Below are 17,455 nucleotides of genomic sequence, written 5' to 3'. Positions count from 1 at the left end.
CCACAACGGCGTGTTCGACGCGGACACGCCTGGACAGGTGCCCTCATAGAAGCATTATCGCTTAAACTATAGCACTCGGACGCATGGGGACAGTGCCGCATAGCGAGCGAGTTAGTGCCCTAGCACATTGGGCTCATGAGCGAGCACTGCAGCAGCAGGTCCATGTTGCCCTAGACGTCGCCCGCACCACCTCAGACATCACCCACACCACCTCGAACATTGCCCACACCTTCAGCCGCTTCCCACGCACATCCCATCTATAACACCTAATCTACTTTTGAAATATCCAAATGCAATAGGTGCAACATACAAAAGAAGACAAATGAAACACTAACAAGTGTCTAAAACACTTGCAAAAGCACCTAAAAACACTTAAAAATCATTGCAAACATATGCAACATTCAGATGAAACACTTGCAAACATATATATGAATACCTAAAACACTTGAAAACATATGCTTGCAACATCCATGTATATGCAACATCTAGATGTTCTTTTGCAATATCTAGATAAAACACTTGCAACATACTTTTGGAACAGATAAAATATTTGGAACATACACTTGAAACATACGTGCATAGCCATTACAACATCTAAAACATCTGCAACATCGATATACAACACTTGAAACATACTCTTGCAACATACGCTTTTAGCTTAGCATCTACTTGCTTCTTGGACGAATGGAGGCTCGTCGATGTGGAGCTCGATGCTAGCGAGCTCCGATGGAGAAAGGCTGCGGTGGTTGTTGGCATTTCTTAATGTCTCTACTACGAACAAGGTTTTGAATTTAATCTCTAGCAATGACATTAGAAATGCTTATTGGTATTTACTTGTGACTTGAAAGAATAATTGTATGAATAAAAAGGATCTGCAAGTGCACGGATAATATACCATTGTAGCATTTCACTCAAGAGTATTCCAGGTGTTGCGGGGTCAAAACCATGACAAGCATGTTGTTTGAGTCGGTGTCATAGTATGGGGTCTTCGGTGGCTTGGGTGGACTCAAGAACACAAGAATCATGTAGAGAAGATGCAACAATTTATCCTGGTTTGGGCCAATTTGGTCCCTACATCCAGCAGCTGATGATCCTTATACTCAAAAGCACCCAAAATCTAGGGGTTACAACAGAGTGTAAAGGAAGAATATTTGGTAGGGGGTTAGCTCGATCCTAATCCTATGGTTGCCTCACCACCGGTGGACTCTCCCCCTCATCGAAGAGGAAGGAGACGACAGGATGCATTGGAGGAGGGGCTCTCAGTGCCCCTCTCCAAGTTGCCCTACTCTCGATGTAGAGCGAAGGCAGATGGAATGGAATGGAGTGTCTAGTGATCGAACTAGGATCCTCTCCCCTCTAGGTCTGACCTTATCCCTTATATAACTAGATATGTCAGGTACAAGGCGGTTTGAGGGTTCTAGTCTATGGTCTACGTGCGTCAAAGTCTAGGATGGGCTTGTGGTGGTGCGCCATGGACCATCGAGGTGTCTTAGAGCCAAAGAAGCCTAAGGGCCATTTGGTAGCTCTGTTCTAACATTCTGTGTGTCAAAGGGTGTCGGCTTAGACCGGCCTCCCTCGGGTGAGACTTTCTGGAGTCTTCTTGGTGGCGAAGAAGGTCAGCTCTAGGGGCTGTCGCATAGTCCTTGAAGCCCTCAAGCCCTAGGAGGCCATGGGAAGCTTTGTCTTCTTGTGTCACGCCCTAGACATGACCCTATTGGAGGAGCAGTTGGCAGGGGCATGCCTAGGGAGCGACGCCAGGGAGCCCCGTGCATCGGTAGCATATGGCTTATCTTCTTGTGCCCGGGCCTTAGCTGGCATCCTTAGCTGGGCAAGAGCCAATGGTCAAGCTTGGTTGCATTGTAGATTGGGAGCCCAAGGCTCTAGGAAGCCCCCGAGCCTAAGGCAGAAGCTACGGCTGAGACAGGCTTAGTCGAGTCTCTTTGCTAGAGTGTACGCGCGAGCGTGCCCAATGGGCATAGCCCCCGAGCCCTCGGGTGATCCTAAAGAGGTCGATCCATGGGTCTTCTTCATTCGAGAACAATTGGACCCAAGGCTTAACATACCTATATGTTAGGATCTCGTTAGGAGCCCCCGAGCCCTTCGTGGCCTCACCTAGCGTGATGGCAATGAAGGGCTAAATTCGATCTTCTAGTGACCAAATCCTCCTTGGCGGGGATGGCTTCTCCTAGTGGGAGTGTTGTGCCCCGCTTGGGGCCTTCTTCTCTAGTGTGATGGATGGTGCTCGGCTGTCGAGGCCAAGCGAAGATGATGCTGGTCCCTTCACGAGTCCACGTCGTATGGGTCTTTAACTTGAGCGAGAGCTCAGCAGACTCATCTGGGAGTCACCGACTATAGGCCCCAGGGCACCATCCTTTCTAATCGGAGCCTGCCATGGGCCGGGTGATCAAGAGCGTTGGGCTCTGGCTCAGGGTCATCTAATCATCTAGATCTCCGCGCCCTTCTAAGGGCTGTGATAACTGGTTTTGATCCTCTCAAGCCAGCTTTTTGGGGCCAACCCTCTGTAGCCATAGATTGGGGAAGTGGGAAGGTGCTGAGGCTCAGACGAAGGCCCTCATTGGGCCTACTACTCAGCAGCTCCCGACCCAACTCCGTGGAGTTGGTTGGTTTTCAGGGGATGCACCAATCGAGCACCCCGTTGATCGGGAGGTCGAGCTGCTCTATCTGAGGAGCCGACGTAGTCCCTGAGGCCATTATGGGGCCTTCTTGCCAGCAAAGGGGTGGCTTCTAGGCACGTCTTGTCCACTGACGCCCTGCATAGGTGGTTGATGGCGTTAGGGCTATCGTACCTGGTGGAGGAGTTATGATGTGCGCGCGCCCCCGAGCCATCCCGTCTTGTCTGGGGGATGATACGTCGGGGCCATGTGGAGTAGATCTAGTGGAGGAGGAGCCACGACACTTAGTGCACGTGGATCCGAGCCGTTGATGATAGCTGGTGGGCTCGGGGGGAGGCAAATCTCCCAAGTCCCATGAAGAGGCATACGTAGAGTGGGTGGCGTGCGTGGCTCGGCCAAACAAGGTTAGGCCAACAGGGAGGTGGTGGTTTGCCTCTACCTTGGGTCTAGCAACCACCATTGCATCGCACGATCATGTGTGGGATTGTGGGGGCACGGTTGCCGCTGCTCTTGGAGTACAAAAGCGGAGATGGAAAGGTGGAGAGGGGGAGTTACCTTATGCTTTTGATGAAACCTTTCCTCTTCCTGCGACCTCTACTTCCTCCTGCTCTTGCACATTCACTCACTTCCGCTTGCCCCCTCCTTCATCCCCATGGTAGAATGGGGGCCATATGGGGTCACCAAGGCAGAGATTAGGAGGATGGAGGAGAATGTGTTGGCGCCGGAGGAGGTTCTAGCAGTTGGCTGGCACCCACGCCTAGGGATGGGGAGATCATCTCCTTTACTTCCTTCCACCGCCTAGGGCTCGGCCTTCCCCTGCATGCCTTCGTGCGAGGTCTCCTACTCTTCTATGGCCTTCGGCTTCATGACCTGACGCAAGAGGGGATCCTCCACATCATGACCTTCATCACACTGTGCAAGGCGTTCCTAGGGATCGCTACCCATTTCGTTCTCTAGAGGCGTTGGGAGGTGTCCAAATCTAGGTGTGTCCACATGCTGTTGGTTAGTACCTCACCCTTGCTCACTCGCTAGGACTCAAAGGTCAAGTGAACTGGTAGGAGAACTAGTTCTACCTCCCCATCATGGTCCCAGTGCTGCCTTCCTTCATGGCGGTGAGGCTAGGAGGCATCGCTCTAGAGTCATGGTGGCTATACCCCTGGTGGAGGAGGCTATGGATGTCCCTGCTCTCGTAGGGGCTATCGAGGCTCTGAGAGCACCGGGGCTGACCGAGCCGATGGTGGTCGCATGTTCATCCATCGCCGGTCCTCCTGCTAAGGGAGCAGGTGCATTCGCTGTGGCTGCACTAGGGGATCACTGACCTGATGATGGAGTTACCTTACCCAATCTCGGAGACACTGCTTTGGGTGCTAATGCTTGAGCCCATTGGCGTGAACTACCAGGGGCAGGCATCGGCCCTCCCCTCTTCAGCGCCGATCGCCCTCCTCTAGATGGCCATCCATTCACCGGGATGATGTCGGAGCCCTCGGCCCCACCTTCTAAGGTGGAGTGGACGTGGATGGTGGTGCCCCCATCAACGACATTAGCGCCGCCCGCGCTTGTCTTTGGTTCGCCCCTAGCGGTGGTTTTGGCTTTGACAGTGGTTCTGGCTCCGGTGGTGATCCTGCCCCACTGATCGCCTCCTCGGAGGGACAAGTATGAGTCATCTCTGCATTTCTTCATCCTTGTCATTGCTTCTGATGTTATTGTCTTCGTCGCACGCAAGGGCTTCCTTGAGAGGGCGTTCATCAAGGTTGGTTCTTCGAGCGGCGTCGAGCCTCCCCATTATCGGGCTTGCCTACTGCCGCCTTCTCCATCAGTGGCAAAATTGGGCTGGTGCGCTCCATCACCGGGGGCGCTTCCCATGATGCCTCGATCACTCTCCCAGCGACAGCAGTCAAGGCACTGTGGAAGGAATGGGAGGATGCCCTCAAGGTCACCGAGGACGCTCGGAGGGAGGTCGAGGAGGAGCGGCTGGTGGCGACAATGGCGAAGAATGTCCATGACATGACGTAGACGGAGGTTGCCCGTTTGAGGGAGGAGCTTGAAGGTGTGGGACATTCCCTTCCCTTCTTGATTTCCACCGATCTTGATTTGCGAGCCATGCTTACGATGTTCAACCTTGACGCCTCTCGTCTTTGTTGGTGCTAGGGAGAGGGAGGAGGTCCACCACTTGACAGAGTAGCTTCACGGGTCCCACGACGAGGAGGGCAGGCTGCGAGCCCTCCTTGAGTCCTGAGGCGCAGAGTCGAGGGAGCTTCGTGTCACAGCCCTAGGAGCTTGCCACGCCCTCTTCTGGTGGTGTGTGTGCGACAATGCTAGGGAGGTGAACGAGCACCTTTGTGCCACGCTAGTGCGCTTTCGTGAGGTTATGGAGGATGGCGTCCAGCAGGGGGTGGCCTCCGCATTGGTTGTGGTACACTTCCACTTCTGTGATCTGGTGGACGTTCATTAGGTGGCGAAGGGGCTCCCTAGGAACACAAATGACACTGACATGGCGCTCCTTATGCCCTAGCTGGAGGAAGTCATCAATGCCATCCTGAGGATTTCTCCACTAGATGCGGTCCTCCATGGTCCCTCGCTAGACCACGAAGGGTGATGGTCGTGCGCTGTGCCTCCCCGCCTGTACCTATGAAAGAAGAAAGATCAACTAGAATGTGCTCTATGGCCAAACAATGGGGTGGAGTCCCCAAAACAAACTAATGTTTTTGTAAATATTAAGTTCATTTGTTTGTAGTTTCTTTGCCGTCCCTGTTTTTCTGCTTCTCGGGTGTCGTCGGTGCTCACCCCTTTTGGTCAGTATTTGGGGCCTCATTTCCCCTGGGATCCTTGGTTATGTCATGGGTGGCTAGGGTTCATGACCCCTTTTGATGGCACACAAGTGTGGGCGCTAGGTTAGGGAGCTAAGAGACATAAATAGACCAGGAGGAGGAGGCCTAGTTGGCTTGGCGAGTGGTGCGCGGACGGCACTTCGCGCTTACCGGAAGGAGGGAGATTAGCGGTGAACAAGAAGCGAGCTTAATATTCAGCCTAGGAAATAAATAGGAAGAGTTACATAGCTTCCTGCCCGTCTCCTAGATGCTTGATGGGAGGTAGAGGCGGGGGTGTCCTAGTTTGGATCAGATGCTGGCCTCCCAGGGGATCAGCTTGGCGAGGGTCTTCCATAATGGGGAAGGGCCAGGACTCCCTTTGACTGAGCTAGCCCCTCTTGGGGACTAGGTGCCTGGGTGGAGGGTCCTACCAAGCCGCTGTTGCCGCTAGGTGCGTCGAGCGTGCTCCGAGAACTAGATGAACCAGGTGCTGACGTTGCCTTTTCTTCTCCGCCCATCGACTTAGGCCGATGGGGGACTTGGCCTGGTTGTCGTCACTGCCCATGGGGGGCCATGCGTGGTGTTGCTGTGCAAGGTTCCACTTTTGAAGCTTGCGCTCCATCGAGGGGCTTCTAGGTATGCCCACCCTGCTTGATGTCGGGTCACCCCCTCCCTAGGACGATTCATGTGGTAGTTGGGGCTTTGTTCCGGTGATGCTAGCCCATGTGCTCCCTTAGTGGGAGCCTTTTCATTGACATGACATCATTAGCGAGGCATCGCATCACACTCGGCGTCGCTGGAGTGGTGTTCTAGATTGCTTCCTTGGAGGGTCGCAAAGAAGGCGCACAATGAGGGTGCATCAGCCCCTGCCGTACCAAAGAGGATGGGACTCCGAGGAGCCTCACGGACAATGAGGTGCTCTAACTCCATCTAGAAGGATTCCACCACACTTCGGACTCTCGAGGGCAGATCCGAGAGGTTATACCAGAAGTGATTAGGCGACGAGAGCGCCTCGCCTGTAGTGACCTGATGATGGACGTTAGCCAGCATGTAGAACATCCGGTGGTGGTCTGACACAGCAGGATCCGAGCCCAAGCTATGCCAGATCTGTTGGGCCAGGACCTTGAGATCCACTCTCGAGGGCCCTGGCGGAGGGGGTGACATTGGGGGCTCGTTGCCCATTGGCGTAGCCCTATGGAGTAGACAGAGCTTGGTGAGCAGTCAGCGATGTAGGCTAGGTTCCTAAAGTTGAGGACCTAGCCCGTAGTGAAGGCGTCGACCACAATGAAGAACTCACTAGGGAAGCAGACACCACCATCTAGGGTGGTGCCGCTTGCTCTAGCAACGAGGCTGGTGGCTCTAGCCACTGTAGAGACAGAATCACACTTGACGTTGCCCCCACCTGGCACGCCAGCTGTCACAGGGTCAAAACTGTAGCAAGCATGTTGTTTGAGTCAGTGTCATAGTATGACGTCTCTAGTGGCTCAGGTGGACTTAGGAACACAAGAATCATGCAACGAAGATGCAACAATTTATCCTAGTTTGGGCCAATTCGGTCCCTATATCCAGTAGCTGATGATCCTTATACTTAAGAGCACCCAAAATCTAGGGAGTTACAACAGAATGTAAAGGAAGAAGATTTGGTAGGGGGTTAGCTCGATGCTAATCCTAAGTTTGCCACATCACCGGTGAAGTCTCCTCCTCATCAAAAAGGAAGGAGATGGTGGGATGTGGTAGAGGAGGGGCTCTCGGTGCCCCTCTCTAGGTTGCCCTGCTCTCGGTGCAAAGCGGAGGCAGATAGAATAGAACGGAGTGTCTAGTGATCGAACTAGGATCCTCTCCCCTCTAGGTCTGACCTTATCCCTTATATATGGAGATAGGTCGGGTGCAAGGCGGTTTGAGGGTTCTAGTCTATGGTCTATATGCGCTGGAGTCTAGGAGGGGCTTGCAGCGGTGCATCATGGACCGTTGAGGTGTCTTGGAGCCAAAGAAGCTTGGGTATTGTCCGGTTGCTCTATTCCAACACTCTACGTGTCAGAGGGTGTCCGCTTGGACTAGCCTCCCCTAGGTGATACCATATGGAGTCTTCTTGGTGGTGAAGGAGGTTGGCTCTAGGGGTTGTCGCATGGGCCCAGAAGCCCCTGAGCCCCCGGAGGCCATGGGAAGCATTGTCTTCTTGTGTCATGCCCTGAACATGACCCTATTAGAGGATTAGTTGGCAGGGGCATGCCTAGGGAGCGATGCTAGGGAGCCCCCAGGCATCGGTAGCCTAGGGCTTGTCTTCTTGTGCCCAGGCCTTGGCTAGCATTATTAGCTGGACAGAAGCCAAGGGCTAGGCTTGGTCGCATCGTAGATCGAGAGCCCAAGGCTAGGGGAAGCCCCTGAGCCCTAGGCGGAAGCTATGGCTGAGTCAGGCTCAACTGAGTCTCTTTACCAGAGGGTGTGCGTGAGTGTGCCTGATGAGCATAGTCCTCGAGCCCCTAGGTGATCCTATAGGGGTCGGTCAGGGGATCTTTTTTGTTTGGGAATCAGTGGACCCGAGGCTTAACATACCTGTATGTTAGATTCTCGTCACTAGGTATCGCTATTTATATTTTTACCACAGGGAAGGACGGGCAGTTGGATTATATTGATAACTTATATGCAAAATGGAGAGATTAACCATAACCAACTTCTACTCACAACAGGGGTAAGTTAAGAGATAAATGTATATGATAAGTAATGATAAATGATAAGTAATCACTTAGAGTACTCCTTTCTATGGCATTAGCATGGCTAAGTAGAATATTAGAGGAATAATTCCTAAATCATTCTTAATTACAAGTCAAAGCATACATTGATCAGTGTAATTACACTTAGTAATCATGGTTAAGATCAACTTCATCTCTACACACAAGGGATATTACTAAGGAAGATTAAGAACAGAGCTTGTCTTCCTTCGTAACTGGATCCTACTTGTCCTATATTCGGGGAGTGGACTACAAAGGACTCAACGGGAGTGTCACATCTGCGATCTATCACAAGGCCCAAAATATAGGGTGCATCCATAGGTAAACAACGTATAAGCACCACATTTACACAATGTCGACCACTCACCCCTTGTACTTTGGAGCGAGCACTATATGAACTTAGGCTTAAACATAATGCTCATCTAACTATACTAAGCATATAATCAAAGTAGACGATAAATATGATAACTAGGAATATGATTAATATGAGAAATAATGTCATAACAATTGTAGCAAACATATAAAAGTAATGAGAGATACTAAAAAGAGAGGGTACAAAAGCTATACCAAGCCACGCTCTTGACAAGATCAGGAATCCAAGCGAAGCTTGCCTCCCTCTAGACCTAACCTAGCTAGCTATGGCCTAAAATATGGTGGAGCTCTGAGGATGATTAGGGTTTTTATCTTCTCAAATAACTTGATCAGGGTTTGATGCCTCAGGGGGTGGTAGGGGCTGGTATATATAGGCCAGAGCATCAATTCTGAGCCCTCTAATCAAACCAACTTGAATGGATGGCGTAGATGCAACCTAAGAGGAGGTAGAGAACTAACGTAGCAAGGCAGAGGCTGACAGGTGGCCCCATAGGCTTGCCGGTCTGTAGGTGGGACCGACCGGTCCCACCTGGCGGCCTCTTGCCCTTCACCGTGGTGTGGTGTCCTCTAGTGTCCTCTGGAACCTTCTAGAGTTGTTTATGCCTCAATTAAGCACGATTATATCTGACATCTAGGTCCACCTTGACGGTTTCCTAGATAAACCGTGCAAAAAATACTGATTCACTAAAACTTGTGGAATTTGATAGTTTAAACCCCTAAGCCTTTGTTGGTGATTACTTTCATACCCTTATACTTGTTATATTGATGGTTTATAATATTTTTTTATCTACCACCAATAGTGGGTCACTCCGGTGGAGAAGGCGGACCACGCGCTAGAGAAGGCCATAGGGTGGAGTGGGGCGCGCGTTGGAGAAGGCTATGGCGGGTTGCTTCGGTGGATGGAGTAGGGCACGATAGCGATGATGATGCAGAGGGAGGGTGGGGGCTAGAGCAGGAAGCTTGGATGGGAGGGGATCTATAGCGACCTGGATTTCACGCCGCCCAACATGGGCACTTGTTATATTGATGGTTTATAATGTTTGTTATCTACCACCAACAAACTCCCCTAAGCTTAACCTTTGCTCATCCCTGAGCAAAGCTAAACTCAGCAAATGGATCAGGAGTTACATCGATGCTTTCACTCCTTAATAGTATACATGGGTTCAAACAAGAATTCTCCTCTGGATTAGAATAAACTGATCTGGCTTTCAACCTTACCCATATTACTTTTAACCATGGGGTTTCTTAGCCTTCACTTGGGTCTTTATCAATTGAAAGATAGAACGATTAAGTCAAGCACTATGTCTCAAGTTCTTTGTTAAACCATTATTTTGAATTTTTTATAAGTTTTCAAAATAAAACTCAGAGCTTGCTTTATATGACACTCTCAAGTCTCTCAATATATGTGGTATTTGTGGATCCTCACCAAAGCAATAGTGATGATATGCCTTTCTCTTCCTACAACTAAGGCTTATGTGGAGCTCATAGGAGTGGAAATAACATGAAAGAGCATACTTGCAATACATATATTGCAAAGTCAAACCCCGCATCCAAAGAGAGTTGACTCATACAATCAAATCAAGATGTGTATGTGTGTGGATATATGGTTGGTAACCTAATTCTACCATACTCCTTGAAAACATATCTCTCTTTTAAATCTCAAAACAACTTTGTAAGAGAACATGGGTTATCTTACTCATCTCTCTTTTTTTTCAGGCAGGCATCTAAGTACCTATTGTTTTAGATATCTCAGACACTTATCTATTTTTTCCTCAACTTTTTTTTCTTTTTTTTCATGAGTAACTTTTGCATAGCTCATGCTTCTTTTTTGCAACAAACTTTTGAGAGATAACAACAAGAACTTAGAGCATTTATTTGGTGGAAAATCCTATCAAGCATATTTTTGGTGTCGACTCCCAATGCATGAGTAAAATATTTTTGAATGGATCTAAATGGAATGTCATGTTTTTGCGCCTACCCCTAGTGTAGGAGTAGTGCATATATGGGTGGTGTGTACATGATCCTGATTTTAAGAGCATGACAAACCTCTCATAAGGGTTAACAAAGCTTGACTAAACTCAATGCAAACAAGTAGCATAAATGAGTGGAAGTTTTCCTAGTCTAAAATGTTTAGTCTTGGTAGGAATTCAAGCTTTGTCATATAGAAACTTATCATGTAGCATTTTTATGTTTTTTAAAAAATAAATCTCTAGAACTTTAGTATCACTTGGAACAAGATAAACAACAGCTCAGACCTATCATATCCGTCAATTACCTAGACTTAGATCAAGCATATGCTACCCATGAGTTTTAAGTTCAGAGTAAATTCTTATATCAAAACAGTCTTATCCAAAACTTGAGAGAATTCAAGGTTAAAACTAGGTACTTGAAAGGAATTACAACAGAGCAACTATTCATCATTTCCATTCAAGAGATTACCTTCAGAGCTCATTTATTTATTTAGCTCTTAAAAATCAAACTTAAAGGAAACACACACTTTTTATTTTGTTTTCATTTTTAGATCACACATTACTAATATATCTAACACAAAGATAATTTTTTATTTTATTTTTAGTTATACATCTTTTTTAAACTAGCAAATGTAAAGCAAACTTAAGAATAACAAAAGGAAAGAAATACTTAGCTAGATACATGGGGGATGCTCCTCCCCCAAGCTAGATGTTGTCATGGTCGAATGTTGAAGTTAAGTGATCCTTCCCAAAGCAGATTTGCCAGCGGATGTCTTTCTCGTGTTGGAGTGGAGTGAGATGAAGTCGACCGGGTGAACTTGCTCTTCATCTTTGTGCAGCATCCTGCAAAATACCAACAAGAACACCAAAACTCATGGAATGGATTAGGGTAAAGGGTTAGCGCTCAGCCATTCGGAGATTAGTCATTCTTGAGGTTTAGAAATATTTTTGAATTGGCAAACTTTTAGCAAGATGTCTATTTAATATATTTTGGATTTTCTTATATAATTGTATGCATGGTATTTTTATTTATTTTTATGCCACCATGGTGAATGTTCTTATGGGTTTTTACACACCGTAAAGATATTCACATGGGGCTTAAGGTTTTATAATGCAATGATAAGATTTTTATTTTATTTTCTCAATGCAATGTAAATGCAAAAAAGTAAATATGCTAAAGTGAAAATAATTTATGCAATGCGAAAGGGTAAATATGGATAACTACCAATTTTACCTCCTTGCGAAGGTTCAGATTTTTAAGTCCTCCGGACAGGACTTTTCTCCAATCTTGTTCATTCTTCGGGTGCATCTGTCGGTCCCAGAGATGGAGACCTTGATGGTTGCACCTCTTGTGATGGTGACTCTGATGATGATGTCACTTTTTTTCTTCCACACCTGCTTGGTCTATGGACTTGATTTTGGCATAGTAGATTCATCTTTCACAGCTTCTACATCTTCATCATTCTTGGGGAGTTGATCCCTCCGGCGTTGGGATGCTTGACGTCTCCTCTTGGAGCGGATCTTCTTTTGGTTGTTCATAAGTTGTATAAATATTGAAATAGCAACGTACCTTTTTTTAGGAAATTGGAAGTGGATTTACCCTGATCCAATGTAGATTATCGCGTTTGTGGTGTTGAGGAACGGTCTTCCAAGGATGATAAGTACGTCTTCTTCTTCTTCTCCCATGTCAAGAATCATGAAGTCAGCAGGGACATGGTGATCTTGTATTTTGACCTTGATGTCTTTTGCTATTCCCTCTAGAAATCAGATTGATTGGTCTGCCATCTGCAATTGCATATATGTACGGAACAAAGGTTCATCACTGAATAAGTATTCATATGTTACCTTTGATAGTATGTTAACATCTGACCCAATGTCACAAAAGGTCTTGTGAAAAATTCTTTGTCCTATGGTACACTCGATTGTCGGTACACCAGGATCATCCTTCTTGGTAAGGTATGGTGAAGTAAGTAGGTGGTCGTACTCTGATCGGATTATGTTGATCATGTTGATTGTTTCTTCTTGTGGCTGCCTAGCCTTATTCTTCCTTCTTCTTTGGATGTTCTTCTTCTTGTTTACTGTTGTCTCTTCGGGCAAGTATAAAGTTTGTGAATGACTAGGAGATTGCAAGATACGATTCTTGAAAGTGAACTTCTCCTTTCTATCCTTTATTGTGAAGTAGATCTTGGCACTGTCCATGTAGATGATGGCTTTTGCGGTGCTCAAGAAAGGTCGATGTTGGTATAAATTAATGCACACAGAATAATCCGTAAGCGCATGGATATTATACCGATGTAGCACTTCACCGGGAGTATCTAGTTTTATATTGAACTTGAGGAAATGTATGTGAGAATAACCAAATCTAACTTAACCCAACTTCACAATCAAGGCTAGATAATAGGAGCGTAGAGGAAACTACTAAGGTCTTCTAGTTCTAACTTCGATAAGCTTTATCTTCTATTGTTCAATTCTGGGGTTATTACTAGAGAAAACATAGGCAGAGTATGTTTCCTATAGTAACAATGTCCTGCTAGGCCTACTAACGGGAGGTGGACTACAAAGGATTCAACGAGGCTATAAGAGTCACCCTCGCGAGGTACCACCGATTTAGAAAATAAGGTACATCCATGAGTAACCGAGTCAAAGCACCACGCTTACACTACGAATACTACTTTAACCCAGGAGCTACAAGGATTAAAGTACTCAAAAGAGAGTCGCAAACCTGAAGAACAATATAAACAAGATGCTTACTTGAATTAGAAGTCGATTACTAAAGAAATTTCAGAAGCAAGCTCAAGAAGAACTTGATTTTGCCAAGGTACAAGCCATAGAGAGAGCACCGACATTCCCTCTCACTCTATCTCTCTATCTCTAATATAAGACTAGACCCTATCAAGGACTAATCTTCTCTTGATTGCTAGGTATGATCCTAGTGGACATATGAATTAGGGTTTCTGGCTTCTCAGCTCCTAGGATCAAATGAGGCATGCCCTAGAGGGGGGTGTAGGTAGGTATATATAGCCCTATTGAACCATCCTAGACTCTCGGATCAAACCGACTTAAATAAACGGTGTAGAAGCATTCTAGGAGACGGTGGAGAACTAACGTACCAATGGGGCTGATAGGTGGGACCCATAGGGGTCGGGTGGCCTACATGTGGGGCTGGTCAGCCCCACATGTCAGTGACATATGTCCCGCTTCGGTAGAGAGCCTCCTAGAGTCTTCTAGAATCTTCCCACGTTGATTATGCGGTGAAATTCCGTGATTTCCTTTGACGAATAGGTCATCCTTGATGGTTTTCTGATTAAATCCTGCTAGAAACATAGATTCACCAAAACTCATAGAATTTGTTAGTTTAAACCCCTAAGTCTATGTTGGTGATCCATTTTAGCTATTTATGCAAGTTATATTGATGATTTATGACGAATGTTAGCTACCGTCAACAAGCTCCCCAACACTTAGGCTTTTACACATCCTCGATAAAAGGATGGATTACTCAAGACATAACCTTGGGACAAGGCATCAACATAAGACCATTCCCAGTCATGCATGCACTGTAGGATTCAAAGTGTCTACCATGAAACTTTGGGTGATTGAATAATGGAACAGCTTGAAACAAATCACCATCTTCCTTCAGTCAAGTCAATTGGAGAAACATTTAAATTTTTTGAAAATAAAAACATAGCTTACCTTCTCCTTTTTGTGCTACTCTCAAATCACTCTATATATGTGGTATTTTTGGATCCTCACCAAGGCATTGATGACTATGCCTTCTTTTTACCTACTTCTAAAAGCTTGTGTGGAGCTCTGGTAGGGATGAATATGAGAACATACTTGCATTGCATATATTGTAAAGTCAAAACGAGGATCCGAGGAGAAAAATGTCATACTCTTAGATCAAGATGTGCATGTGTGTGGATATGTATATGGTGGCTAACCTAATTCTACTATGCTCCTTTAAACATGTCTATCTTGTTTGAAACTTGAAAACTTTTGCAAGAAAACATGGGCTATCTTATTCATCTCTTTCTCTCTTTTTTTAGGTAGGCATTTGAGTACCCATTGTTTTAGATATCTTAGACCCTTGCCCATTTTTTCTAATACTTTTTTCTTTCTTTTCTTTCATGAATAACTTTTGCATAACCCATACCTCTTCTTCTGCAATTGAAACTTTTCAAGAGACATTTACAAGAACTTGGAGCATTTATCCTAACAATGATATTTTTTATATCTATTCCCAATATAGGAGTAGAACATTTTTGGGTGGATGGAAAACATGTTGTTGCGTACTCCCAGTGTAGGAGCAGTAGATATATGTGGAGTGTACGTGATCTTGATCTTGAGAGCATGATAAGGTTCTCAGCAAGCGTCACAAGGTTTGACCAGACTCAACACAATAACAAGTAGTATATATAGAAAATTTCTCTAGTCTATATTTGGCTCTGGTGGGATATTGCTTACCACAAAGGAGAGGTGTAGCTATTCATTTTACTTTTTGAAATAAAATTCTCCAATATCAAGACAACAAGAATCAAGTTCTCATTATTCTACTATATCTCATTCCACAACAACTTAAGTAACATGGGGTCACTAATAATAAGTTTCCAACAGTAGCAAGACTTCCTTAAGTCATGACTAAAATAATCTTTTCTCAGGTTTTAAAGTTGTTTTATCAAAGGATTTTTAATTCGGTTAGAAACGGAAAGCATAATAGGTGAAAATAAAGTGTATGGGCCACAAACCTGACCGTGGACGAAGCGCAAGGCGAGGCAACGCTGTGATGGGCTGGCTGGCCCATGTAGGAGGCTGAGCGTCCTACTCTAGGGGCTGCTCGAGGCCTATTTCATTGGACGTGGTCCTTGGATCATTATTTCCTAAATTTCATGATTTTCACGATCGAATTCCGTTCTATCATCGTGGTGTGTCTCCCCCACACTTGTTTTCCTGTATACCTTTATGCACAACATGTGGAGACAAACACACATATCCAAAAGAAATAGAGAGCAGACAATAATAATAAGACTCCATTAATATCATAGGGCACTTTATTACACAAACCAACCTAAACACAAACTTCAATCACTCTAACAATCTGAGCTAAGCGAGTAACCTAAACATACTATCTTTAAACACGTGACCTAACCACTCATGCCTTATTATCAACTATCTAATTCTCACTTCCTCATCTTAGCAACAAAATGATTTAAAGCATTAAGATCGTGTTGTAGGCTCTTGCGGTAGACATGTTCTTCGTCGATCCTTTGCTCTAAGGTATAGATAACATCAGAGAGGTCTTCAATCTTCTTCTCTAAGAGGGCAATAGTCATCCTTGGATGCTTCTCAACCTCTGGGATACGTGGTGATGGCGCCTTCCTTTTCCTCTCCTTCGGGGGAACAACCTTGATCTAATTCGGCATAGCCCGGACTCCATCAATGGTGGTATGAGGGGTGACCGATTTATATTTCACACATGTGACACCTCCAAACTTATGGGTCTTCACTCCGGTCAGCACCTCATGTCCTTCAGAGGAAGGAGGTTGATCTCCTTTGTCACCTTGATCAGCTTCTAGACGTCTAAACGAGGCTCTTGTTGGTGTGGCTTATCTTCAAGAAGTGGACATGGCGGCGATGAAGCGATCACTAGACGGTAGATGGCTTGGGCGAAGTAAGATTGGCTTGAGCGAATGGGGTAACTTCTAGGGGAACTATGGTCAGTGCAAGTGCATCGGGCTTCTTGCTAAGATCAAAACCATAGGGGATGATGTCTTTGTTGGCCATGGGGACTAGAGAGGAGGAGAGCTTTGCTGCTGTTGGAGAGAGGAGGTCGGGCTTGGTCACGTCGTAGATCAGGAGCCTAAGGCTAGGGGAAGCCCCCGAGCCCCAGGCAGAAGTTGCGGCCGAGTCAGGCTCAGCCGAGTCTCTTTGCCAGACAGTGTGCGCGAGCATGCCCGATGGGCATAGCCCTCGAGCCCCTAGGTGATCCTGTAGGGGTCAGTCGGGGGGTCTTCTTCGTTCGAGAATCATTGGACCCGAGGCTTAACATACCTGTATGTTAGATTCTTGTCACCAGGTATCGTTATTTATATTTTTACCACAGGGAAGGATGGGTAGTTGGAATATATTGATAACTTATATGCAAGATGGAGAGATTAACCATAACCAACTTCTACTCACAATAGGGGTAAGTTAAGAGATAGATGTATATGATAAGTAATGATAAATGATAAGTAATCACTTAGAGTACTCCTTTCTATGGCATTAGCATGGCTAAGTAGAATATTAGAGGAATAATTCCTAAGTCATTCTTAATTACAAGTCAAAGTATACGTTGATTAGTGTAATTACACTTAGTAATCATGGTTAAGATCAACTTCATCTCTACACATAAGGGATATTACTAAGGAAGATTAAGAACAGAGCTTGTCTTCCTTCATAACTGGATCCTACTTGTCCTATATTCAGGGAGTGGACTACAAAGGACTCAACGGGAGTGTCACATCCACGATCTACCACATGGCTCGGAATATAGGGTGCATCTGTAGGTAAACAACGTATAAGCACTACGCTTACACAATGTCGACCACTCACCCCTTGTACTTTGGAGCGAGCGCTATACGAACTTAGGCTTAAACATAACGCTAATCTAACTATACTAAGCATATAATCAAAGTAGACGATGAACATGATAACTAGGAATATGATTAATATGAGAAACAATGTTATAACAATTGTAGCAAACATATAAAAGTAATGAGAGATACTAAAAAGAGGGGGTACAAAAGCTATACCAAGCCACGCTCTAGACAAGATCAGGAATCCAAGCGAAGCTTGCCTCCCTCTAGACCTAACCTAGCTAGCTATGCCCTAAAATATGGTGGAGCTCTAAGGATGATTAGGGTTTCTATCTTCTCAAATGACTTGATCAGGGTTTGATGCCTCAGGGG

This window comes from Miscanthus floridulus, chromosome 7, assembly GCF_019320115.1.
Source record: "Miscanthus floridulus cultivar M001 chromosome 7, ASM1932011v1, whole genome shotgun sequence".
NCBI classification, from domain to species: domain Eukaryota; kingdom Viridiplantae; phylum Streptophyta; class Magnoliopsida; order Poales; family Poaceae; genus Miscanthus; species Miscanthus floridulus.
This window is presented reverse-complemented; position numbering follows the sequence as displayed.